Here is a 12,398-nt window from a genome sequence, read left to right as displayed (position 1 = left end):
AATTATAACCCAGAAACTTGCCGAATTTGGAGATGTCTGGGTTAAAGTTTTATTGAAGGGTGAAATCCACATTTTCGTATCTGTTTACTTTCCACCCCACTTTGATAAAAAGTAATCATGTGAAAAATTTTTAAGGAAGGTAGAATTAGTGAATGATGAGTCCAACTCTAACTCAAAAATTCATCTATATATATATATATATATATATATATATATATATATATATATATATATATATATATATATATATATATATATATATATATATATATATATATATATATATATATATATATATATATATATATATATATATATATATATATCCAGTCGGTCTGCTATAGCGTAGTCCAGAACGTGAGGCGGCAGGCGACGGGTAGAGCCAATACTCCGACCGTCCGCGGGTGGAAGACATCGCATTTCGGTGCCGAGGTATTTGCAGAAGCAATGAGAAGAGAGCGCGAGGGGGGCAGTTGGCTCCGCCCGAGTGCTGACCAATTAGTTGCCACATTATCGCGGGCGTGCGACGCCACCATGCCTAGGACCCGCCAATCTAGGAATGGTAAGTCACCGGTATACTGGTGGACCGACGCGATAGCGGACCTCCGTAGCGCGTGCCTCCGTGCAAGACGGATGTTGCAACGTGCACGTACCGATGCACAGAGGGTAGAGCGCCGTGTAGTATTCGGATCTGCAAGATCGGCGCTTAAAAGTGCGATAAAGGCGAGCAAAAGGGCCTGCTTCGATAGGCTATGCGCGAGTGCCAATACGAATCCGTGGGGCAACGCCTACAGAGTCGTAATGGCGAAGACCAAAGGCGTGTTGGCGCCTGCAGAGCGATCACCAGCGATGCTGGAGCGAATCATCGAGGGACTCTTTCCACGACACGAGCCAAATCCTTGGCCTCCGGTTGCTGAGTCTCACGTCCGACGTTCCAGTATCTCAGACACAGACCAGGGATGGTCGGCCAACCTGCCGGGCATCCAATCCGTGAGAGACGGCAGCCGTGCAGAGGTTGTGGAGGAGGTAAGGGTTACGAATGAGGAACTCATCGTGATCGCCAACTCCCTAAAGGTGAGCAAGGCACCGGGACCGGATGGAATCCCGAACTTGGCCATCAGGACGGCCATGAAAGTGGCCCCCGATCTATTTCGAGCAGTCATGCAGAAGTGCCTGGATGACTGCCTCTTTCCGGACAGGTGGAAGCGACAGAGATTGGTGCTGTTGCCGAAGGCTGGGAAACCGCCAGGGGCACCCATCGGCATACAGACCTATCTGTCTGCTGGACACTACGGGCAAGGTGCTTGAGAGGATTATCCTCAACAGACTGGTGAAGTACACAGAGGGTGTAAACGGTCTGGCAAGTAACCAGTTCGGCTTCCGGAAAGGTAGATCCACGCTGGATGCTATTCTCTCTGTCACCAAGACGGCAGAGGTAGCACTCCAGCGTAAGAGTTGGGGCATTCGCTATTGCGCAATCGTCACGCTTGACGTGAAGAATGCATTCAATAGCGCCAGTTGGGACTCCATAGCGCTCGCGCTTAGGAGCATCCACGTACCGGTGTCGTTGTACAAGATTTTGGAAAATTATTTCCAGAATCGAGTACTAGTTTACAACACGGAGGAGGGTCAGAAGTGCGTCCCAATCACCGCAGGGGTACCGCAAGGTTCCATCCTGGGCCCGGTGTTGTGGAATGTCATGTATGACGGGGTGTTGAAACTAAAGTTCCTGTAGGGGTTGTGATCGTCGGTTTCGCAGACGACATCACGCTAGAGGTCTACGGCGAGTCGATCGAAGAGGTCGAGTTGACGGCCGCGCACTGCATACGCAAGGTCGAAGACTGGATGCACTCTAGGAAACTGGAGTTAGCGCACCATAAAACGGAGGTTACGGTTGTGAACAACCGCAAATTAGAGCAACAGGCGGTGGTCAGAGTCGGTGACTGCACCATTACCTCAAGGCGTTCCTTGAAGCTCTTGGGGGTTATGGTTGACGATAAGCTCACATTTAAGAGTCACGTCGACTATGCCTGTAAGAGGGCTTCAACGGCCGCTGCAGGACTATCTCGAATGATGTCCAATAGCTCAGCGGTATATGGCAGCAAGCGTAAACTTCTTGCCAGCGTGGTTTCGTCCATACTTAGGTATGGTGGGCCAGCGTGGTCCAAAGCGTTAGGTACCAACAGTCATCGTCGTAAACTGGAAAGTACCTACAGGCTCATGTGCCTGAGGGTTGTGAGCGCGTACCGTACAGTGTCATACGACGCAATCTGCGTCCTGTCCGGCATGATGCCTATCAGCATAGCCATTAAGGAGGACGTAGAATGCTTCGATCAACGTGACACAAGGGGTTTACGAGGCACCAGAAGGTCATTCTCGATGATCAGATGGCAGCAGGAATGGTCCAATTCCGCAAAGGGTAGATGGACGCATCGACTTATTCCGGACGTATCCGGATGGGTCGGGAGGCGCCATGGAGAAGTTAACTTCCACTTGACACAGATTCTGTCAGGTCATGGTTGCTTCAGGCAGTATCTACACAGATTCGGGCATGCGGGGTCCCCCATGTGTCCCGAGTGCGCGGATGCGGAAGAAACTGCTGAGCATGTCTTCTTCGTGTGCCCTCGTTTTGTGCATGCGCGGAGCGACATGATGGTAGTGAGCGGGCCAGACACCACTCCGGACAACCTAGTTCGGAGGATGTGTAAAGACCCAAACATTTGGAGGGCGGTTTGTACAGCCGCCTCTCAAATAGTTTTAGAATTGCAAAACAGGCGACAGGTTGACCACCGACACGCCAGTGTTAGCTAACGGCCAGTCTCCAGGTTAGTTAGCTAAGTTAGCAAAGAGATCTATCAAGAGGGTGCACAGAGCACAAAAGCCGCTCCCCGAAGCAATACCTAGCGGTGGTCCCGGGGAGTATTATGGGCTGGAGACTGGAGGGGTTTTAGTGGGTCCGGTCACTGATTCAAACCAACCCCACACTCCCTGAGGTTGGTCACCTCAGGGGTTTGGATGCAAATTTCCCCTCCACCTGAAACAAAAAAAAAACATATATATATATATATATATATATATATATATATATATATATATATATATATATATATATATATATATATATATATATATATATATATATATATATATATATATATATATATATATATATATATATATATATATATATATATATATATATATATATATATATATATATATATATGGAGATTTCAATCAGAATGATGCTGATTTTATTGTAAATGATGATAATGGATCGCTTTCACTTCCTGTAGTAGGAGAAAACGAAACTCTGCAATTGATTTTTGACGGATTTAGTCAACTAGGATTACATCAGGTTAACTCAATCCGAAATGAGCAAAACTGTTTTTTAGACTTTTTATTCACCATTTGCTTGGAAGATTTCAGTGTTGACAAAGCAGAATATCCTCTATGGAAAAATGGAAAATTTCATACTGCAATTGAGTACTCGCCGATGATTGATACCGAGAGATCACGACTCTCTGATCATGAGCCTGAATATAAATATGACTTCACTAAAGCAAATTTTGAAACAATCAATCGTAAATTAACTAAAAAATAAAAAATGAAACAGATATGAACAAAGCGGTTGATAATTTCTTATCCTTACTGTACGGTGTTAAAAAATCTACTATACCAATCTAAAAAGAAAATGGCTAGCTAGATCCAATTTGGTTTACCAGGGAAATTAAACATTTTAAGAATAGGAAACAAAAAGCTCACAAAACTTACAAAAAACGTGAAGACCAAGAAAATTGAGACAGATATTTGGACATGTGTAATGTACTGAATACTAAAATATCTATAGCGTATGAGAATTACAACACAAGGCTGGAAAACAACATTAAATCAGACCCAAAACAGTTTTTAAAATTTGCAAACGATAAAATGAAGTCTAATAACTTCCCATCTCGCATGCAATATGAAGACTTTACCAGTACTGACTCAAAACAAATCTGCCACAAGTTTGCGAGTTTTTTTTTTTTCAAACCGTATATAAAAATAACGACGAAATCAGGGACTTTGAGTACTTTTCGCACTTGCATGAACAAATAAATAACGTCTCTATTAAACAAATAACTGTTCAAGAAATCCTCGCAAAATTAAAAGAACTGGATGTTTCAAAAGGTCCAGGTCCAGACGGAATTCCAACCTCACTTATGAAAAATCTTGCTCCTGCTTTCGTAAAACCCCTATTTTGGCTTTTCAACTTATCCCCTATGTCCGGACAATTTCCATCAATCAAGTCAGGCAAGAGATCTGATATAAAAAACTAGAACCAAACCAAACCAAAGAATATTTAATCAGGGAATATTTAATCAGGTAATGAATCCCATAACATGCAACCAACATGGTTTTTACAAAGGAAGATCTACAGCTACCAATTTACTTGAGTTTGTTGATTTCTCTCTTGCGTCTATGAACAGAGGCAACTTCGTGGAAACTCAATATACGGATTTCAGTAAAGCTTTTGGGAGAGTAGATATTCCCATGCTTATGTTCAAATTAAAAAACCTAAATTAATCCACCTAGCGGCTAGACCCAGCCTTTCTCATTCAAACTTTTATTTGTTTCAATAAATCTACATAAACGCTCCAATCCAATAAATGTATATTCACTCTTAAGGTTCTAAAATATTGATGCTGTAATCTATACATATAAAAATGCAGTCCGGTCTGTCTGTCTGTCTGATCCATATAGGCTCGAAAACTACCAAACCGATCGACGTGAAAATTTGTATGTAGGGGTTTTTGGTGCCGATAAAGGTTCCTATGATAGTTTGAAACCTTCTTCTGGAAGGAAGGGGTCCCATACAAATGAAACATAAATTTCGCACAACTCAAGAACAAACCAAGCAATTGAAACCGAATTTGGCATGTGGATGTTTTAAGGAATAACAAATATGTCCATAATGGTTCGACACAACTCCCTTTTCTAGAAGGGAGGGGTTCCATACAAATGAAACACAAATTTCTGCACATCTCGAGTGCTAACCAACTAAATGGAACCAAATTTGGCAGGTGAATGTTTTAAGTGGTAACAAATTTGTTCCATAATCGACCTCAGGCAATATTTTGGATTGTAAGATGGCAACTTCCGGTTTCTGGAAAACAACCAAAATGGCCGATTTCCACCCAATATAATAATATCCGGATCTAGAATGATACTCAGGAGCTAAAATCGATCAGAATTGTCTTCAAATGTCATTATGAAATCCAAAATGGTGACTTCCGGTTTCGGAAAAACAGCGGCAAACGAGCAAATACCACCCAATATGGGTATTTCCGGAAACGTGGATGCACTGGAGCCACAAATCGACTTCAGACAACATTTTTGAATTGTAAGATGGCAACTTCCGGTTTCTGGAAAACGGGCTGAAATGGACGATTCCCATTAAATATGAGTATCTCCGGAACCAGAAAGATGAACAGAAGATGAAAATTGGCTGATTTCCGTCTAAAATGAGTATCTCTGGATAGAATGATACACAGCAGCTGAAATCGACCACAGACCCCATTTTGGATTCTAGGTTGGCGACTTCCGGTTTCTGGGAAACACCCGAAAATGATCGAAAAACACCCAAAATGGGTTTTTCTTCAACCAGAATGACGCTCAGATGCCAGAAATTATCTTAAATACCATTTTTAAATCCAAGATGACGACTACCGGTTTGGGGAAAACAGCCTAAAATAAACAAATACTATCCAATATGAGTATCTCTGGAACCAGAATGATGCATGTAGCTAAAAATTGTCCTCAGGCACCATTTTAACCCTCTCCCGCTCACGAGGTTTTTCATGATTTAAAAATACTTAACGGGTTAAATTGGGCAAAATACTTCGTAGACTTATTTAAATTACTGGGAAATGTTATATTTTGAAGCAAAAAGTTAAATTTGAAATGGTGCTCCAGAGCACCTATGAGCATAGAAGGGACTTATTTTTAATACACGAGAAAATTTTTTTTTTGGTAAAATTTAACTATTGAAGCAGTTATTTAAAAATTAATAAAAATAAAAGAGAAACAATGTAGTTTTCGAAAAAAAAGACTACGTTTACGACCATTTGATTGATTTTTTATGATGGAAAATGAAGAAAAAAAATCTCGCTTTCATTATGCAAAGACGAACATTACACTTCGAACACCAAAAGAGTGTAAAGTGATCACGATGATTGCGTTAGAAACATCTCTGCGCATCTCTAAATGCTGGCCAATATGATATTCCATCGTAACGGATATTTTTAGCCAGCATACGTTGTAAATTTTTGTCTTCTGTATGCCCAGTGGTGCTCTGAGGCACCATATTCAAATTTATGGGACAAGCGAATTAGAATGAAAAATGCTAATTTGGTGTATTGTTACACTCAATAGACAATAGATCTACGTAAAATTTATTTTTATTATGAAATCGATTGATTATTGTTATATAAAAACGGTTGTCAAAAACACACATTATTTTTTTATCGAAAAATCCAGACTTTCTTCTACAGTTTTCTTGATAACAATCCAAACATTGAATTAAGCTGTCATTAGATATGCCAAGTTAAAAGTGTATTAAAAATGCAACATTTTGTAGAAAAAAGAAGTCAAAACTAACTATTTTCTGCCAAAATATGGTCAATACAATTCATGGTGCTCTAGAGTCACCATGAGCGGGAAAAGGTTAAATTGCTAAATTGCAACTTCTAGGAAACAGTCGAAAATGACCGAATAATGCTCAATATGGATATTTCCGTAATCGAGATGATGCATAGAAACTAAACATTGACCTTGGACACCATTTTGAATTTAAAGACGGCCACTTTTAGTTTCTGTAAAACAACCAAAATAACTAACTAACTAACCTCCCAATATTGTTATTTCTGATGTCAGATTGATGCTAGAAAATCTGCTGAAAATGACCGAATACCACCCAATATGTTTATATTAAGAATTAAGGCGATGTACAGAAGCCAAAAGTCGAGAATATTGTCATTTCGGTAAAACCAATCATTTCAAACGATTTGATATTTGACTTTGATCATATCTTATGGCCGATTCTTCGTGCATTTGCAGATTTTAAACAAATCGCAAGGAATCAATGAATTTGAAACGTTCAAATAGTACGATACCACATTTAAATTATGTTGAGGCCACATATATCGATCGAAGCAGGTATAGTTTTAAATAGTCTTTGAATTTCTTTTCTTTCCATAACTTTTCAACCACATATCAAATTGTTATGAAGTTTGTTATTTGTAAGTTCGAGAGATGACTCGTTCGTATGGCACTAGTCTGTTCTAATAAGTCATGTAATCTTTGAGATAATAGACTTTCGTTGTTTTATTTACAATTTAATATATAACGGTTGCTTAAGTTCGATTATAATCAAATAAAATGGGAACGTATAGGACAGACAAACTTTGAAACCACGTGTTCAATCATAATTCATCAGTTAACCCTTAACTGGCCCGCTCATCTGATAATAATATTGATCAAATCGATTTTGTAGTTTCTGAGATAATGAAGTTTCGTGATTTTCACATTTCGGTACATTACAGACGAAGTCACAGTCCGATTACAGTAAAATTCAATAGGGTGTTATGAGGCAGCTAGACTTTTTATTTGACACTAATTTTGTGGAAAACGGGTCAGCCATCTCTGAGAAAAGTGAGTGAGTCCAAGTAGTCTTCGGAATATGATTCTTTTCATAGCTGATTTTCACATTTTTCAACATAACAGGAAAAGTAATAGTCCGATTGCAAAACAAATCAATAGGGTCTTATGGGGCAACTAGACCTTCCATTTGACACTGATTTTATGAAAATTGGTCCAGCCATCTCTGAGAAACATGAGTGAGATTAAACAGTCTTCAGAACACGTTTCTTTTCATAACTTTTGAACCACAAGTTCAAGCTTTATAAAATTCGAAAGTTAAGGTTTTTTTGAGAAGCCCGTTCATTTGAAATCAATTTTGTTCGGTTGTGTAGCTTTCGTGATAATGATGTTTCATGATTTTTACATGTTGATACATAACCTCTAAACTAAAAATCCGATTACAATAAAATTGAATAGGGTCTTATGGGACACCAAGACCTGTCATTTGCAATTAATTTTATGAAAATCAGTCCAGCCATCTCTGAGAAAAGTGAGTGAGAATAAAAATCTGCAATACACACACATACACACACACGCACACACACATACAGAAAATGCTCAGCTCGTCGAGCTGAGTCGAGTGATATATGCCATTCAGCCCTTTGGAGCACTTTTATACTTTCGGTTTTGCAAGTGATTGCTATACCTTTCTAGGAGAAAGGCAAAAAACTGGGATTTGAGTCAGGCCTACTTAGATGGATTGAATCTTATTTGACGAATAGGACACAAACGGTTAGGTTTAAGGGACACCTTTCTGTACCAATTAAAGTGACATCTGGAGTTCCACAAGGCTCCCATTTAGGCCCATTGCTCTTCATTTTATTTGTTAATGACGTTACCCTTGTGTTGAATCGTCTCAAAGTATTGATATATGCCGATGACATGAAATTGTAAATGGAAATAAAAAGCAAATCTGACATCCAACAATTCCGAAAAAAATGCAATATCATATCCTACCGAGAAATCCTGAACATTTCAGTTGCACTCTTGGACAGCAAACTGTAGTAAGGTGTTATCAAATTAGAGATTCAGGAGTGATTAGGGATTCTATGTTAACATTCATTGATCATAACAATACGATCATCAATAAAGCCAACAGTATGCTAAGTTTTATAAAAAGGTTCAGCTACCATTTCGTAGAACCCTACGCTGTAACATCTCTCTTTGTAACATATGTTAGATCTATTTTAGAATACTGTAGTGTTGTTTAGTCGCCTTATCAAGGCGTCCATTCCAATAGAATCGAATTTGTACAAAAACAGTTTTTGTTATATGCACTAAGAAAACTAGGTTGGAGTTCATTTCCACTCCCTTCTTATGAATCGCGTTGCATGCTTACTAATATAGGAACGCTGAAAAAAAGAAGAGAAATTGCTTCGGTAACTCTTGTTAACGATTTAATTTCACAACGCATATGTTCAAAAAATTTACTAGAAAAACTCAACTGTTATGCTCCTACACGCTCATTAAGAACGCGAAAAATTTTTGTAATAAATACTTATAGAACAGAATATGCCATGGCCGGGCCAGTTAATAGTATGATGAGTCTTTTTAATAAATATTGTGATGTTATTGATTTAACGATGTCACGAAATTCACTTAGGAAATAAATTGAACACTAGAATTACATAACTATATTTGTTATGTTAGCAATAGTTTTTAAGATGTAATCTACTATGATTGACGCAGAAAAAAAAAACAAATAATTTTGTTTGGCAGCTTGACATTATTATAAAACTTCCAATAAAAAGAGCTGGATGGAGAAATGCAAGACAAATTGAAATTGAATAGTGATGTTTCGAAGATTTTATTGGTTTCAACATTTTTGAGAATACTCAAATTCCAGTGATGCAATATGACTTTCCACCAATTTCAAATAATAATTTGAGTAATTTGGAATTTACTTCCATCATTTGAATTATTGCACACATGGATATAAATATGTGTGAAAGTGAGCATAACCATATCTTAAACACACTCTAACACACACACACAGGAACTGAGTCGAGTGATTTACGCCATTCGGTTCTTTGGACTAATTTATTCCTTTGATTTTGCCAGTGTTTGCTATTACTTTCCAGGAGAGTGTCAAAATACTTAGTGGAAAAGAGGCTTAATAATGATATTTTATAATGAAATAAATTTCTACAATCCAAACGAAACCAAGCGAAAAAATAAAGAAAACATGAAAATAGTTTTGCGTATGTGCGTACATAAATGTGTTGTTTATAGTCGTTTTTCAGCTTAAACTATTCTCACTGTGAAAATCCCGGCGCTCACAGTTTTTAATGTGAATCGGGACGGCATCAAAGCATGGGAGGAACAATGGCTTCCTCCTCTATACTACTCGAGAGTGCCTCATTAAATATCATAAATTATTCGACTAACCTGCAATTTTTTATTGTCGATATGCTAACCCAGTCCTATTAACATTTTTCTCTCCCGGTGTTGTTTACATTTTCACCCCGGTAGCCACTAGAATATTTTCCACGAATACCAGCACGTACGAGTCGCGTAACCACTCGAACTACGTATACCTTTCTCTTTACAAGACCGCTGAACCGAAGAAAAAACCCCGATATCAATACACGGTCGACTCCAAATACATATTTCTCTTTACACTAATTAACATCGCGATCGTATCTTATTTTCGCGAAAAAACGCCTGAAATGAACTTAAATTTGCTTCAAAAGTGTAGCGCCTCATGAAATTCCGGTTTTTGCTTTTTTCTAGTGTCAAGTCAACTGCATGTGTCAAATTCTGCAGCCGTGTTATCAGCACTGCCAGCAGTAGACTGCGCTTGCATATAGTCTAGATGTCCAGGTTGTTATGATTCTGTTTAATTTTATGTCATCAAAAATATTAAAAATTTGGTAACCACGTACTGTTAACAATGATATAATAATGATTGGATTCTGTCCCGATTCACTTTAAGCATTTCAATCCTTTCTATCATTTTCTATAATCATAGTAATGATAGAAGGAGTAAAAAATATAATTTATTCTTTCCAATGTTATGATGCTGCAAAAGCTTCATCAAATATCCGAGCACGTAGTACCTTGAGATGAAAATCACCTCTTTCAGTTAGAATTCAAAATACAAAAAAAAAAAGAAATAAAATGTAACGCATCTTCGTGAAGGCTGCATGGTGCCTCGGAGCCTACATTCCAGGGTGTATAAATCAAGAGAGAACGGAAATAGCGCAACTGGCCAAATTTCCGGATAAAGAAACTTATCTTCAACGATATGCGTCACTGATGAAATCAAACTAGACGGCAATAGTGAACAGTGAAAATATTAGGGTTTAGTTTTATAATTTTATACTCAAGTATTGAACGAATCAAAATAAAAGTATTTGTTTTTATGTTCTTAATACGTAACTTTTTGCGTAAATGTAATCGTTTAGCTCACTTTAGAGGTCAAAATGTTGTGACTTTTAGAGTTACCTGGAAGACTTAATGCTTAGTTCTTGTCTGCTGCATTTTCTGAAAAATAAATATTAAGACTTGCGTCGTCTTGATTGAAACATAATATTAATCAAAATAATTAAACATGAGATATATTTTTATTTATAATTAAACATAAGATATATTTTTTAAATATAAAAAAGTAGACGACCGTGACAGGACTCGAACCTGCAATCTTCGGATCCGAAGTCCGACGCCTTCTCCATTAGGCCACACGGCCACCGCTGGGCGAGACTCACTATTATGCTGGCACGATATCTTTCAATTCAGCACAATTAATGCATATTGTTTCCTACTGTGTCCGAAACTATTAAATCTCTTCCAGCTGTGAAAATTTGTCAAGACGACGGCGTTGCCTGTGCCAGCGTGCGCGGACTGACTGAGGGAACCTTAAAGTGTGTGGAACTAGTAATAAATCTATCTCCTCGGTAGTCATCTAGGCCGCACGAGGAAGGAACTGTAGCAGTGGAGGATAACAAAACTATTTCCCAAAGAGCCAGCAGCAGCAGCAACGGGAAGCGCAGCAAACTATACAATTTGATTTGTGAATGCGTAACTGCGAAAATGTACAGCTTCCGGTTCACAACGTGGTGTGTCTCTAGTCCAGTGGAGTACGTAGCACGCCAAGCCTTATTCGATGTGGAGCATGCCCGTTCCAAAAATTTCCTCGCGTTCCAAAGAACTGAGCCCAGGAACGAAGTCCCGCTTGCATTGGGCAGTAGTTACATGCCTAGTAATCTGGAACACAGAAATCTCATTTTTACGCAGTTGGCTCTGTTCCATAAGCGCAAATAGAACGAAGAATGGAAGAGAGAGAGAGAGAGAGAGAGAGAGAGAGAGAGAGAGAGAGAGAGAGAGAGAGACACCAGAGAGACACACCAGAGAGACAGACAGTCAGACTGCGTTCTTTCGCTTGCTTGTGGGTCGCCTTGTACGATTGTATTATTCGAAAACATTGTGGCACACAACGTGAAGCCCCCAAAAAGACTACATTGCGTTTAATCGTTACTCGTCTATTGCGTGCAGAGTTCGTAGTTCGTGTACTAATTTGGTCCATGTTTCACGTGATCGTTTTCAGTACAACGCTAGCAGAAGAATTCATCGCACTTCCCGGCTTCGACTTTTCCGGCAGTGAAACGCTTGCACGTAGTGGCGGCACGGCGATAAGACCTTCGGGCTTCCTATTGAAATTGAAAACGAGCACATCTTTGTTTTGTTGGTGGGAAATGCATTCCGTCCGGAGGAGGTCC

At 39.0% G+C, this 12,398-nt stretch overlaps 1 non-coding gene across 1 annotated transcript; it reads right to left on the bottom strand.

The window, feature by feature from the left end:
• Nucleotides 1-11,295: 11,295 nt before the first annotated feature.
• Trnar-ucg (transfer RNA arginine (anticodon UCG)) lies at nt 11,296-11,368 on the bottom strand. Its single transcript has one exon. It is a non-coding gene; the product is annotated as a tRNA-Arg (tRNA).
• Nucleotides 11,369-12,398: the final 1,030 nt, after the last annotated feature.

This window comes from Wyeomyia smithii, chromosome 2, assembly GCF_029784165.1.
Source record: "Wyeomyia smithii strain HCP4-BCI-WySm-NY-G18 chromosome 2, ASM2978416v1, whole genome shotgun sequence".
NCBI classification, from domain to species: Eukaryota; Metazoa; Arthropoda; class Insecta; order Diptera; family Culicidae; genus Wyeomyia; species Wyeomyia smithii.
This window is presented reverse-complemented; position numbering and strand designations above follow the sequence as displayed.